General features: G+C 40.5%; 1 pseudogene; it reads right to left on the bottom strand.

Annotated features, from left to right (window-relative positions):
• Positions 1–1,131: 1,131 nt before the first annotated feature.
• On the bottom strand, positions 1,132–1,567 carry LOC103300423 (40S ribosomal protein S23-like; annotated as a pseudogene).
• Positions 1,568–15,312: the final 13,745 nt, after the last annotated feature.

The raw sequence follows: 15,312 nt of genomic DNA, 5'->3' as shown, positions 1-15,312 counted from the left end.
CAGTAAATTCATCTACATCATAGATTTAACTATCACTTCTATGTAAATGACCCTTAAATCCATATCTTCATTCCTAATATCCCTTTACAACAAGTGACCTGTAAACCTGACTGCTTCACTGATATTTCCATCTCACTGACACTACAAATTTAAAGGTTTTAGAATTGAACTCATTTTATTGCTCAAGACAATTTATTTTCCTGACATTTAATTTATTCCAACAGTCCTATTCAGGCTTGAAATCTCTATATAATTTTTGATTCTTCCCTCTCTCCTATTCTCTATGACCAACCAGTTGCTGAATTGTATTAATTTTAGTTTCCATGGGATACCTTTTATCCATTTTTTTTTCTATTTCCTCTGCCACTGCATAAGTTCAGGCTTCATTAACTCAATATTGAGCTTTTATAAGACCTTCTTCCCTCATTTTCATCTCTCCAGCCTTTTCAAGTCCAAATTTCCCTACTGTTCTATCAGAAATTTCTTCTTTAAATAAAGCTTTATATATTTTATTTTCCTACTTAAATATATCTATTGCTCCTCCTCAGCTATCACATTAAACTTGAAACGGCTCAACTTTGCATCAAAGACTTTCATCATTTTGTTTCAAATTACGTTTCTTAGCTTTTATTTGTCTGATCTGCTAGATGATCTACAAATTATCACTCCATAGGCATTCTGGGATGTTTACTGGCTCATGCTTTTGATTCATCCATGATTATTTTAGTCCATCTTTCTGAAATGCCTTCTGTATCCACCCTGGACTCCACATTTTAAAATTCTACCATTCTATCTCACCACCTGTTTAAAGAAACCTCTTCTGATCCTTCTAATTAGATGTGATCCTTTATTCAATCGTTCCCACACCTTTGTACCTATTTTAATGCAATTGTCAGATCCTGATTTTTATTTTAGATATTTTTCATTTATCTCCCTTCCATCCCCATCTTATTGCTCTACTCACAATTTCATCCCAACTAATGTGTAAGCAATTTAAGAGCATACATAATCTCTCTTATGTTTATATTCCCTGTAGTTATAGAACAGCCTGTGAAGCCCCTAAGGACAGCAAATGTCTTTTTTTGTTAGGCATATTAAAATTTATTACTATTGTGATTTCACCATCAAAATCTATGATCTTGGTCTTTCCTTCTTGCTTTTGTATAAGGCCAAAAGAGACACATTTGCTACTTTGACAACCTTACAGCAAACTCCAGGATTGGCAACAACAGCATGACCTTTTGTGACCAAATCCAGCAATCAGAACTTTGTCGTTTTCCTCAGTAAAATTCAAACAACCATCATTGGGTACAAAGGCTGTGATTTTATTTTCTGCCATTCTTGATCAGCTGGACCCTGACACACTTCCTGATAGCAGAATTTGGCTGTTGTCTTCAACCCCTACTTTTCCCAGCACAATTCCCTTTGAATGGGAAGCACCACCAAAAGGGTTGGCCTTCAGGGCCCTGCCCAAATGTGCCTTCTGGTACTGCTTATCATGCCACTTCTGATGTAGTAGGTGGCTCCGGAACTTCTAGGCAGTACAAAGACCACGGCACTTGCCCATCCAGCTGGAATCACAGGCCTGAGTGAAAGAAAGAGGTTGTATAGGAAGGAGCCAGCAAATGTCTTTCTTTCCTTCATCATAGTATCATCTAAGACTGTTGGACTATTGATGTATATGACACTTCAAATATTTATAGAAATAATGAATAAAGAAAATAATAAAAATGTAATGAATAAAGTGAGAGAACACCATGAAAGAAGTGGCTTCCTTTTTCATACCAATTGTATGTTTTTGTTTTTTTTTTTTTAGCTTAATGGGAGGTTAGACTCTGGTAGAAAACTCTGAGTAAAGTGAGGGTAAGGAAAGACACCATAAGGAAATTTAAAACACAGTAATTATTAGAACTTTAAATTTACTGATATAGTTTCTAATCTTTATTCAAATAAACTCTATACCTAAATATAAAATTGTATTTAAATTTATTATGATTGCATAAAATGTGCATACATTTTTTTATTCTACCAAATGTAATAAAATGGAAAGAGAGAACAGAACTGGTGGTATAAAGAGATTATAAATCACCAGTCTGTACTAATAATAAGCAGAGAGCAGAACAAATTGAAAAATCAACAATTTTTTAGATTCAGAAGAGAAATGAGGTCACAAGGCAAACCATTGTCTCCAAAATTGAACAGAAACAAAGATAAATACTAAGAATTATAACTTAACAGAGGAGAAACACATGAGGAGAAACTTCTTGGAAAACTATGCTGGGTTAAGAAAATCTATATTTAATTAATTGCTGGAGGCTCGGCTTTGACATATATGAGAGTTACTATCTCCAGAGGAACCCAGTCACAAGGGGGTATGTATCTACAATTTTGTGATATTTACCACTTATAACTTGAACAGGCCCTCACAGTGAATGTTTAAGAAGAAACTCCTCCTTTTTCTGTCAGAAAAAGGGTAAAGGTAGCCATTTTGAAATGTACTAGAATAATGTGTTCTTCTTAACAAGGTCTGCATTCAGAAAAATATCCTATATAATAAAAACCTAATATGCTAAGTGTCCAGTTGTCCAGTGGGCCATTCAACCAATCAAAGTGTAATATGCTAATAACTAGAGGCCCAGTGCATGCACTGGAGGGGGCTTCCCTCAGCCCGGCCTGCCCCCTCTCACAGTCCGGGAACCCTCAGGGGCGGGAGGTGACCCAGTGACAAGGGGAAGGATTTATTAGATAAGATATTTTTTTCTTGATTTCAGAGAGGGAGAGGGAGAGAGAGATAGAAATATCAATAGTGAGAGATAGAAACATCATTGATCAGCTGCCTCCTTCACGCCCCCACTGGGGATCGAGCCTGCACCCCAGGCATGTGCCCTGACTGGGCATCAAACCGTGATCTGGGCGGGGGGGAGGATGATAACCACTGAGCACACCAGCTGGGCTATGTTTCACTTTTTAAGGAATCACCAGGCTGTTTGCACAGTGGCTGCCCCACTTTAACTTCCCACCAGCAGTGCAAACGCTGGTTTCTCTGCATCCCACCAGCACTGTTGTTTCAGGGGAGGGGCTTCATCACAGCTAGGGAGAGGGTGAGGCATCTCATCTCTCTTTGGCTGCGTTTCCCTGTGGGTGAGTGTTGAGTGTCTGTTCAGCTGCTCATCGGCCATTTGCATCTTTTCTTTAGAGAAATGTCCTTCCGAGGCCCTTGCCCATGCTCCTTTCAGGTTGGTGCTCGGGTTAAGTGAGGGGAGCGCTCCCAGGTCCCAGGTGTCGGTCCCTTCACAGACGGGGGACCTGCAGGCACTTCCAGGGCATTTTCATCAGTGGACAGTGTCCTCTGATGCACAGACGGTTTTCGTTTTGATGATCCCAGTGTGTCCTCTCCCCACTGTGGCTGTGCCAGTGGGGTCACACTGACACCTTCCATAAAGGTCTCTTTCTTCTTTCTGCACAACACCCACAGGTACCCACAGAGCCAGGCCCTGCTTCCCAGTGCAGATGCCTTGCCTCGGCCCACCTCCACCCCCGCCTGCCCACTGCCCCACCACAGCCCCAGCCAGCTTCCTGCAGGTGCCAGTGGGCCTCTGGCATCAGGCAGGAGATGTGGGCTCGGCGCCCTCCCCACCAGCCTTCAGGGATTCTAGTCCTTGGGACCCAGTGAACCCCTGGCCGATTTGTATTTGAATCTTTATAGTTTCTAAAGTTCATAAGTCTCAAAGGTTACAAATGCACGTGGTATGAGAGTTACATGTACACAGATACACTCTAACAGCATCAGCTATGTGCCTGGCATGGGCATGTGCTACAGAGGCCCATTTTTACAAGTAACTTTTTATTAAGGGGTCTCTGTTTTTAAAGTGAAAATCAGCCCCTGGTGGCTGCTGGATTTGCTAGTGTGTTTACACACAAAGTCTACAAATATAAGGTGGTCATGTTTAGAGGCTCACGGCTCCCTTGGTGAACACGGGCTCACACGTGGTGGGCTTTCCATTTCTGAGAAAATGCACCAGGGCCTCTCAGGGCCCTCAGGCAGCACCCCCGCCAGCCCGCGGACCCTCAGGCCACCGGAGAGTGCCATGTGGCCCTTGGAGGGCAGCATTCTGGAAGTGGAGAGAGCATCCTCTCAGGTCTAGAGCCAAACTCCGAAGCTCCTGAACCAGCTGTGGTCCACTTTTCAAATCCCCAGGACCTGCACAGTGGGGGCCACTCACGACCCAGCTTTGCACATCAGGTCCCTTTTGACCACAGACCTGACTTGGGACACACAGGAAGCCCTGAGAGCTGGCGCCCCTGGGGGAGAGTTAGAGGCCTCACAGTGGTCGCACAAAGACGCAGGGCAGGGACCCACAGCTCAGACTCCTGGGGCCTCAGTCCGGGGTGTGGGAGGAGGGCAGGTGTCCGGGGCCAGCTCTGATGCTCAGGACCCTTGTGGAGAGTGGAGGTGAAGGATAATGTCCCGGCAGGACGGAGGCCTGGCACACTCAGAGGGGCGGGTAAGGCAGCTTGGAAATGGGTGGATGGGCCACGTGGAGGGGATGCTGTGAGGGAACAATGGGAGGTGAGGCTGCAGGTTCCATTCAGGGTTGGGGCTCGGCCCTAGAACAGGGAATGTGGGAGGATGGAGGGATCCGCCACGGCCATGGGGAAAGGTGTGCAGGCTGCGTGCCTGTGGGCTCCAACTTGCAGTATCAGCATGGGGTCAGCTTCGGCATCCAGAAGGTCCAGCCAGGCTGGGGGCATGGACCCAGGCCGCGCAGCTGCCGTGTGGCTTGGGGCATGCCCCCACCCTGCCCCCTGGCCGCTCAGTGCCTGCTTATTAAAATTAACCCTCCATCTTTGTTGGGTTAATTTGCATACTCACTCCTGATTGGCTGGTTAATGTCACGGAGGTACAGTCAATTTGCTTATTGCTCTTTTATTAGTGTAGATATGCTAAGGCCACACAACTGCTTGTTATGATGTGCATTGACCACCAGGAGGCAGATAGTCAACTGGTTGATGAGTCACTATGACATGCACTGACCAGCAGGGTACAGAGGCTCCAACCTGTAGTTTAGCTTGTTGCTGGGGTACAGCTGATTGGGACTGAGCGAGACGGGCTGGACCTGCCCTGGTGCTCTCCTGTAGTCCCACCCCAGCTGGCCAACCTCCCGCATCCCTCCCTGTCCCTGATCGTGCATCAGTGGGATCCCTCGGCCTGGCCTGCGCTCTCTTGCAATCCAGTACCCCTCTGGGGATGTTGGAGAGCCAATTTCAGCCCAATGGCGAAATGACTGGTCGCTATGATGCACACTGACCACCATGGGGCAGACGCTCAATGTAGGAGTTGCCCCCTCTTGGTCAGTGTGCTCCCACAGGGGGTGCACTGCTCAGCCAGAAGCAAGGCTCACAGCTGGCCAGTGCAGCACTAAGGATGTCTGACTGACGGCTTTGTCCCGCTCCCCCCAGTAAGCCATCAGTCGGACATCCCCTGAGTACTCCTAGACTGTGAGAGGATGCAGGCCTGGCTGAGGGAACCCCCCCCCAAGTGTACAAATTTCATGCACTGGGCCTCTAGTCATTTAATAAGGGCCAAAGTTACTGAGGTTTTATCAAAATATAACTAACTTGGGGGTAGGAAAATACTCAACAAAAACCTCCTCTATCTTTCTATATGGGTGAAGGACATTTTCCAATTTCAGCCCATGGTACACTCTAGCTATCCTGTTCCTCCTACAGGATGGGCTACTAGTGTGATGTACTTGTAAAGTTTATAGTCCAGAGACAGAGGCTAACTAAAATACTGAGACCTAATCATAGGACTATAAACTGATTCCTTTCCTCACATAACTTACTACTACATTATTAAATACCTATTTACAACAGTTCCTTTTACCAAGTACATCATGTCTGGCTATCAACAGAAAATTACAAAGCATATTCAAAGGCAGAAAATACAATTTAAGAAGCAGAGAAAGCTTCTGAAACAGGCTTGGTTATAATAAGGATGTTGGAATGATGGGATTAGCAATTTAAAACAACTATGATTAATATGCTAAAGCAGTGGTTGGCAAACCGGGGCTCTTTGGCCCCTTGAGCGTGGCTCTTCCACAAAATACCACGTGCGGGCGAGCACATACAGTGCGATTGAAACTTTGTGGCTCATGCGCAGAAGTCAGTTTTCGGCCTGGGCGAGTCTATTTTGAAGAAGTGGAGTTAGAATGCTCAAGGGGCCAAAGAGCTGCATGTGGCTCATGAGCCGCGGTTTGCCAACCACTGCGCTAAAGGCTTTAATGGATAAAGTAGACAGTGTTCATATGAGAACATTCAAACCTGTAGAGAATTCTTATAACAGTTTATTTGAACAAGACAGAAGGTATGCCTAGAAGCAAAATCTTAATAAACTGAGAAAAATGCTTTCCAGAATGACAGTTTGCAGTTTGCTTTATGCATTTGAAATTATGGTTACAAGGTAAGAAAGATTACATAAATGTGGAGAAAGCAAGCAGGGATAAGATTACAGAAAAGTTAACAAAATTTTGTGCCTTCTTGTGAATGGTTACTGCTTTTGAGGGGTCTGAAAAATACTTATTTCAAAGGTGTATTAACCTGAATACACAGAAACAATGGACAGGGCTTGCTTAGGGAAAAGATAAACTTTTACTAGTAAAGTTACAGGTCTAAGGTATGACTACTCACTATGATTAGTTACAATTTTATGATCAGATCCCTCTGTGAGGTTACTTTTGATTAGATTTACTACAGCTCTGTTTTTATCCACAACAGTATGCAATAAATGATGATCAATATAAGCTGAGATACAGAAATTCAAAGAAAAAATAAACAAAATAAACATTAACATTAAAAACACCATAACAGACATTAAAAATGCCTCTCAGTGGTTTATTAGTAGAATGAACATAGCTGAGGAAAGTGTCTCAACCTGTGTATGTCTCAATAGAAACTTTTATAACTGAAAAGCAAATGAAGAAGGAGAAGAAGGAGAAGAAGAAGAAAAAGAAGGAGAAGAAGGAGGAGGAGGAGGAGGAGGAGGAGGAGGAGGAGGAGGAGGAGGAGGGGAACTAAACAAACAAACAAAACAGAACAGGATATTCAAGCAATGTGAAACAACTACAAAAGGTGTAACAAACATGTTATGATAATACCAGAGGAAAGAGAAGAATGGAAAACATATTTGATGCAATAATGATTGAAAATTTCTCCAAATTAATGTCATTCACCTAATCACAGATTCAGAAATATCAGGGAACACCAAAAAGAATGAATGTTTAAAAAAAAGAATCTGCACAGAGGCATATTGTATTTAAATTACAGGAAATAAAAAATAAAGACCAATTTCAGAAAAAAATACAGTCTCTATAGAGATTCAAAAATAAGGATTATGTCAGAAACTATACAAAGGAAAAGAGACTAGAATGTAATCTTTAAAATGATGAGAGAAAAAACAACAGCATGCAACAACCTAGAATTCTGTACTCTGCAAAATTACTCTTAAAAAGTGAAGAAGAATATTTTATCAGACAAAGAAACATTGAAAAAATTTGTTGTCAGTAGACTTGACTTGCAAAAAATGTTTAAAGTTCTTTACAGAGAAGGAAAATGATATCAGTCAGAAACTCAGATTAACATTAAAAAAAAATAAAACATTGGAGAAGGGATAAGTAAAAAATGTTTTTTTCTCATTTGTAATTGATCAAACATATAAATATTTGTTTAAAATAGCAATAACATGTTAAAATATGCATTCCTATGTGTATATATAGTAAAATGCATGACAGCTATTATGAAAGGGATGTGAAAAAAGGACTAGGATTATTTTGTTATGGAGTATTTGCATTACCCATGAAGTGGTATAGTGTTATTTGAAAGTAGATTTGGATTAACTGTAGATGTTTATTAAAAACTTTTAGGCAAGCACTATGAAAAATAAAAGAAGTAGTATAACTGATATGCTTAGAAAGAAAATAATATAAAATTATATAAAATGCTCAAATAAAATGATAAAAGACAGAAAAAAAGTGGAAAAAAATGTTAGAGCATAACTCAAAGGAAACAATTAGAAAACAGTAACAGATATGGTAAATATTAACCCAATTATATCAAAAATCATTTTGGTTGTTAATGACTTAAATGTACTGGTTAAAATAAAAAGATTGTCACAGTAATCAAATAACAAGATTCAACTGCCTCAGCCAATTTGGGCTTTTATGACCATAGACTGGGAGGCATAAACATCAAGCAATTATTTTTCACACTTCTGAAGGCTGGAAAGTACAATATCAAGATGTTTGTTAGATGCGGTATCTAGTGAGGACCTGGTTACTGGTTTTCAGAGGGCCATCTTCTCCATGTACCCTCATATGACAAAGAGCTGAGAGAAGCAAGCTCTGTCAGGTCTATGCTTTTATAATTCTACTAGAGGCCCAATGCACGAAATTTGTGCAAGAATAGGCCTTCCTTCCCCAAGCTGCTGGCACCAGCTTCCCTTTGGCACCCAGGACCCGAACTGGCTTCCCTCCAGGTGCCTGCAGGAACCCAGGACCCAGATGGCTTCTCTCAGGCCTCCAGCAGACACATGGGACCCAGGCTGGCTTCCCTCCAGCCCCTGGTTCGTCCGGAAGGACATCTGGAATGACCTCCAGAGTGACGTCTGGTCTAATTAGCATATTGCCCTTTTATTATTATAGATTAATGAGGACTCCACCCCCATGACCTCATCTAATTCTAATTACCTCACAAAGCATTCATTTCCTAACACTGTTACATTGGGGTTAAGGTTTCATAATATGAATTTGAGTGAGACATAAGCATTCAGTCTATAACACCAACTAATCTACACTAATAAAAGAGTAAGATGCAAATTGACCATACCTCCATGACACCCACCAGCCAATCAGGAGCGAGTATGCAAATTAACCCAACAAAGATGGTGGGTTAATTTGCATATGCAGGCACCCAGCGGCCGGGGGCGGGGGTGGGACACTTGCGTTGTAGCCATGGCGATGACGCAGGCATTCCGCACCGCCCCAGCCTCTCCAGGCCTCTGGGCAGCATGGGTAGGCAGAAAGGCGGCTCTGGGCCAGAGTGAAGGCGGTGCCAGCAGCCAGGGGAAGGAAGGTTCATTCTTGCACGAATCTTCGTGCATCAGGCCTCTATTATTTTCTATAAGAAACCCACTTTAAATATAAAGACACTAGGGGTACAGTGCACAAATTCATGCCCCTTGAAAGTAACTATGGATCACAAGGCTGCAGTGGGCACAGGGGCGGGTCTTGGCCCATCCTCCATGCCCCAGCCTGGCCCCTCCTGCAGTGACCCCAGGTCCTGTGTCTGCCTGCAGCCCTGCCACTGCTCCCAAGTGATGACGGAACCAGTCCCGCTCGTACCCACTGACAGAGTGGAGCTATTGGGGCTGGTGCTAGTAGCGGGTGTGAGTGGAGCTGGCACTGTCAGCAGGTGTGAACAGCTGCCTCGATCGCCCCTCAGAAGCAGGGGGAGGTGGAGAAGCCTCAGTGGCGATAAGGGCTGGCAGCCGCCGCTCACACCAGCTAATTGTGCCGAGCAATCGGGGCTGGTGTGGGGCCCCAGCAGTGGGTGTGAGCGGGGCCAGCACCAGCAGCAGGTGCGAGCGCTGGGAGCAAAGAATTTTCAGTAACCACCAGAGGCTTGCCCCTATGACAGTCACCAGTGCCCCGCCTTGGTCTTGTGCCACCACTCACCTGCTCCATCATCCCACATGGCTGAGGCTCACCATGTTCTACTCTCTGCTGCCTGCTGCCCACCCCCATCATGTTCTGTACGCACCCCCTGGTGGTCAGCACACATCATAGAGACCGGTTGTTCTGTTGTTCCACCCTACAGTTGATTTGCCTATTAGCCTTTTATTATATAGGATATAATTTAAAGTAAATTAATTGAGAAAAGTAGGCCATGCTAACACAAATCAAAATGAAGCAAAAATAGCTATATCATTTTAACATTTGAAAATAAAGTAATGTAATTCATTACATTATAGGCTAAAGAAAAAAAAATCACACGATTATATCAATATATGTAGAAAGCAGATTTGGCACAATCCAACACTTTTTCATGATAAAAATTCAACTCACTATGATTCCACAACTTGATATAGGACATCTACAAAAACCCACAGCTAACATCATACTTAATGGTAAGAAACTGGGCATCTACATGCAAAGAATAGAAACAAATTAAGGATGTTCCCTTTCACCAATGCTTTTCAATATTATACTGGAAGTCCCAGCTAATGTAATAGTCTAAGACAAGGGCATTGGAGGACTGGGTGAAAGAGATGAAGAGACTAAGATGTATAAATTGGTATTTATAAAATAGTTATGGGTATGTAAAGTACAACATAGGGAATATAGTCAATAATATTGCAATAACTATGTATGGTACCAGATGGGAACTAGCAATATGAGGGATAACACTTTGTAAAGTATATGATTGTCTAACCACTATGCTGTATACCTGAAATTAGTATGAAATAATATTGAACATTGTAACTGAAAACTAAAATTTAAAGTTCTTTTTAAAAAGCACAAAAATGAAAGGAAATAAAAGACATACTGACAAAAAATTAAAAAATAAAATTGTATTTATTCACATATGACACAATTGTCTTTGTAGAAAATCCAAAGGAATCCACAAAACAACTTCTAGAACTAATAAGTAATTATAGCAAGGTTTCAAGATATAGTGTTAATATGCAAAAGATGATTGCTTTCTTATACATCAGCAATGAATAAGTGGAATTTAAAATTAAAAACACATTATCATTTACATTAGTATCCAAAAAGAGAAATATTTAGTGTTATGGACTAAATTTATATTTTCCCAAAATGTATTTCTTGAAGTCCTCACCTTCAATGATAGTATCAGACGCCAATTAGAATTAGATTAAGTAATGGGATTGAGGTCCTCATGATAGGATTACTGCTCTTAATAACAAACTAGAGAACTCTCCTCCCCTTCCCTCCCCTCCCTCCTCCTCTTCCTCCTCCTTTTCTCCTTCTCCTTCTCCTTCTCTTTCTCCTTCTCCTTCTCCTTCTCCTTCTCCTTCTCCTTCCCCTTCTCCTTCTCCTCCTCCTCCTCCTCCTCCTCCTCCTCCTCCTCCTCCTCCTCCTCCTCCTCCTCCTCCTCCTCCCTTCTTCTTCTTCTTCTTCTTCTTCTTCTTCTTCTTCTTCTTCTTCTTCTACTTCTTCTTTTCTCTCTCTCTCTCTCTCTCTCTCTCTCTCTCTCTCTCTCTCTCTCTCTCTCTCTCTTTCTCTGCCATGTGAGAACACAAAAAGAAAATGGCTATCTGCAAGACAGGAAGAAGATCCTGACCAGATATCAAACCTGCCAGGAGTGATATCTGTGAAATATTTGTTAAAGGTGATTATGGGAAGGGCTCAGAAAGAAGAGAGCTGTAGAGAAAGCATCCACCTGCTTAGAGAATGCATAAATAACTTGTAAATAATGGTGATAGAAATATGGAAAGTAATGTTCATTCTAATAAGATCTCATATATAAATGAGAAACATGTGTTTGGACTATACAGAAAGGGAAATTCTTGTCTTAACTTAGCAAATAATTTTATTGAACTGTGTTTGTGTTCTTATGTTTTATTGAATGTAGAACTTGTGAATGATTAAAATAGGATATTTAGCTGATGATATATGTATATATATATTTGGTTCATCCTCACTGGAGGATGTTTTTTCTACTGATTTTTATATAGTGGAGACAGGAAGAGAGAGGAAGGGGGAGAGAGAGAAACATTGATATGAGAGAGATACATCACCCACATTCATCTAGACCAGGCATTGGACCTGCAACCCAGGTAAGTGCCTTTGACTGAGAATCAAATCTAAGACCACTCTAACCACTGAGAAACACTGGCCAGTGCAAAACTGATGATATTTTTAAGCAATATGTTGAAAAAACATCTTGTTTACTCCTAATTGCTAATAGTAAACTGTGTGAGAGAAAATAATTGTCTAGAAAAAAGAAACTGAATTAAAGATCTAGAAAATCCTCAGCCTGTCCATATTACAAAAATGAGTCAAAGACCCAAAATATCCAACACAATATTGAAGAAGAGTTAAGCTGTACTTACACTATTCAACTCTGAGACTTATTATAAAGCAACAGGGTAATATTGGCTTAGGAATACAAAAACATATCCATGGAACTGATTGGAGAGCCCAGAAATGCACCCATATAAATATAGTCAATTGATCTTTGATAAAGGTACAAAAGTAATACAATGTATAAAATTCAGTGTTTTCAATAAATGATGCTGGAATGATTGGACATTCACATGAAAAAAATGATCTAGAGATGGATTTTATAATTTTTTAATTAACTAAAGATAGATCACAGACCTAGAGGTAAAATGCAAAACTATAAAATTGATAGGAAATAGCATAAGAGAAAACTAGATGACCTTTAGTGATATTTATTAATGACTATTTATTTTTAATTAAATTTATTGGGGTGACATTGTTTTTTTTTATATATATTATTGATTTTTTACAGAGAGGAAGAGAGAGGGATAGAGTTAGAAACATCGATGAGAAACATCGATCAGCTGCCCCCTGCACACCCCCCACCGGGGATGTGCCCACAACCAAGGTACATGCCCTTGACCGGAATCGAACCTGGGACCCCTGAGTCCGCAGGCCGACGCTCTATCCACTGAGCCAAACCGGTTTCGGCATGGGGTGACATTGTTAATAAGATCATCTAGGTTTTAAGTATACATTTCTATGACATATATTCTCTATATTGCATTGTATACCCACCACCCAGAGTCAAACCATCTTCCATCACCATATATTTGGCCCCCTTTACCCTATACTGCCACCCAACACCCTTCCCTCTGGTAACCACCATACTGTTGTCTGTCTATGAGTTTCAATTTTATATACCACATATGAGTGAAGTCAAATGGTTCTTAGCTTTTTCTGATTAACGTATTTCACTCAGCATAATATTCTGAAGGTCTGTTCATGTTGTTGTAAGTGGTAGTATTCATTGTATGTAAGTACCACATCTTCTTTATCCAATCCTCCAAGGACACTGGTTGTCTCTATCTCTTGGCCAACATGAATAATGCTGCAATGAACATAGGGATACATATATCTTAGCAAAAGTTGTTTTTGAGGTTTGTGGGTAGACACCCAGAAGAGGGATTGCTAGGTTATATGGTAACTGTATTCTTAAATTTTGAGGAACCACCTTACTATTTTTCATAGTGGCTCTATCAGTTTACATTCCCACCAGCAATGAATGAGGGTTCCTTTCTCTCTATAACCTTTCCAACACTTTTTAGTACATGCCTTGTTGATAGTAGCCATTTTAACAAGTGTGAGGTGCTATCTCATTTTGATTTGCATTCTTCTAATAGCTGGTAAAGTTAAACATCTTTTCATATATCTGTTGGCCATTTATATGTTTTCTTGGGAGAGGTGTCCATTCAGATGCTCTCCCCATTATTAAAAAATATATTTTATTGATTTTTTTACAGAGAGGAAGGGAGAGGGATAGAGAGTTAGAAACATCGATGAGAAAGAAACATCGATCAGCCACCTGCACAACCCCCACTGGGGATGTGTCTGTAACCAAGGTACATGCCCTTGACCAAAACCGAACCTGGGACCCTTCAGTCCGCTGGCTGACGCTCTATCCACTGAGCAAAACCGGTTAGGACTCTCCCCAATTTTTAATTGGATTGTTTGTTTATTTGGTGTTGAGTTGTATGAGGTCTTTATATATTGTGGATATTAACCCTTTGTTAGAACTGTTGTTTGCAAATATCACCTCTGATTCAGTTGGTTGCCTTTATGTTATGTTGGCAATTTCCTTTGCGGTACAGAAGCTTTTTAGATTTATATAGGCCCATTCATTTACTTTTGCCTTTACTTCCCTTGCCTTTGAGGTCAAATTTATAAAATCCACTCTAAGATCAAGGTCCATAAGTTTAGTACCTATGCTTTAATCTATGTAATATATTGTTTCAGATCTTATATTTAGGTCTTTGGTCCATTTTGAATTAATTTTTGTACATGGGGACAAACCACAATCTAGTTTTGTTCTTTTGCATTATTTTTCAGCTTTCCCAGAACTATTTGTAGAAGAGGCCTTTTCTCCATTGTATGTTTTCGCTCCTTTGTCAAAAATTATTTGGCCATATACATGTGATTTTATTTCTGGGCTCTCAATTCTATTCCATTGGTTTGTATGTCTGATTTTCTGCCAATACCATGCTGTTTTGATTATTATAGCTCCATAGTATAATTTGAGGTCAGTTAGTGTGATATGTCCAGCTGTGTTGTGTTTGTTTGTTTTTCATCAGAATTGCTTTGGATATTCAGGGTATTTTGTGGTTTCATGCAAATCTGATAATTTTTTGTTCTAATTCTTTAAAAAATGACATTGGGATTTTGATGGGGATTACATTAAGCTGTATATTGCTTTGTGTAATATGGCCATTTTAACTATGTTGATTCTTTTGATCCATATACACAGAATATCTTTCCATTTCATTGTGTCTTTTTCAATCTCTATTAATGATGCTATTTCACCATTGAGTATGATATTGGCTGAGGATTTATCATATATGGCCTTCATTATGTTAAGGTACTTCTTTTCTATACTCATTTTATTGTGTGTTTTAAACATAAATGGATGCTGTAACTTAAATGTTTTTTTCTGTATCTATTGATGAGATAACATGATTTTTATCCTTTGTTTTGTTAATTTGGTGTATTACATTGAGTGATTTGCATATGTTGAACCATTGTGATGCATTCTTTTTTTTAATGTATTGTATTCAATAAGCTAGCATTTTCCTTAGGATTTTTGCATCTGTATTCATTAGAGATATTGGTCTATAGTTGTGTGTGTGTGTGTGTGTGTGTGTGTGTTATCGTTGCCAGGTTTTGGTAGCAGAGTTATGTTGGACTCATATAATGTATTAGGAAGATTGTCTCTTCAATTTTTTGGAAGAGTTTGAAAAGGATAGGTATCAAAATTACTTTGGAGTTTGGTAGAATTCATTGGTGAAGCCATTTGGTCCTCGACTTTTATTTTCTGGTATGGTTGTTTCAATTTCCTCACTGTTGACCAGTCTATTTAGATTTTACAATTCTTCATGATTCAGTCTAGGAAGGTTGTATATTTCTATGAACTTAACCATTCCTTCTAGGTTATAGAATTTGATGGCATACAGTTTTTCATAGTATTCTAGTATTATCCTTCATATATCTGTGATGTCTGTGGTAGCACTTTTTT

The sequence above is a fragment of the Eptesicus fuscus genome, chromosome 1 (genome assembly GCF_027574615.1).
Source record: "Eptesicus fuscus isolate TK198812 chromosome 1, DD_ASM_mEF_20220401, whole genome shotgun sequence".
Classification (NCBI taxonomy): domain Eukaryota; kingdom Metazoa; phylum Chordata; class Mammalia; order Chiroptera; family Vespertilionidae; genus Eptesicus; species Eptesicus fuscus.
This window is presented reverse-complemented; position numbering and strand designations above follow the sequence as displayed.